Source organism: Camelina sativa, chromosome 9 (genome assembly GCF_000633955.1).
Source record: "Camelina sativa cultivar DH55 chromosome 9, Cs, whole genome shotgun sequence".
In the NCBI taxonomy this organism is placed as follows: domain Eukaryota; kingdom Viridiplantae; phylum Streptophyta; class Magnoliopsida; order Brassicales; family Brassicaceae; genus Camelina; species Camelina sativa.
Window position 1 is genome coordinate 19,031,256 of NC_025693.1, and position 539 is coordinate 19,031,794.

The window sequence follows — 539 nt, forward strand, 5'->3', positions numbered from 1 at the left end:
GATCTTTATTCTTATGAACAAAAACCAGAAATTAGTTCTTGGTTACTAGAGTATTTTGTATTTTGCAATGAAAGACTTTGTTGTTTTGGGCATTGATAAATAGAACTTGTTTTGACAACAAACCAAAAAACTTGATACAACAAAACATAACAAACCCGATTCAACAAAAGAAAACAAATCTGAGACAACATAGATAGTTTCTACTTTGGTCCTGGAACAAAACAAATCCGAGTGAACAAAATCCGAGTGAACAAAACAAATCCAAGACAACAAAACAAATCCGAGTGAACAAAACAAATCCGAGACAACAAAACCAAAATCTAGTTGGAACACTCAAACCATGATTGATACTAGGATTTTTGTGTCTCCTATCCTAGCAGGTTCAATTAACCTTATGTGCTGTAGTACTTAAGGTGTCAATCCAAATGGGATGTTGCTAACACTCAAGATGCAATCAAGCAATCACAAGTTAAGCCAATTCAAAAAGAGTGTTTTTTCTACAATCCTAGAATGACAAAAATGCAAACGAAAATGTGTTC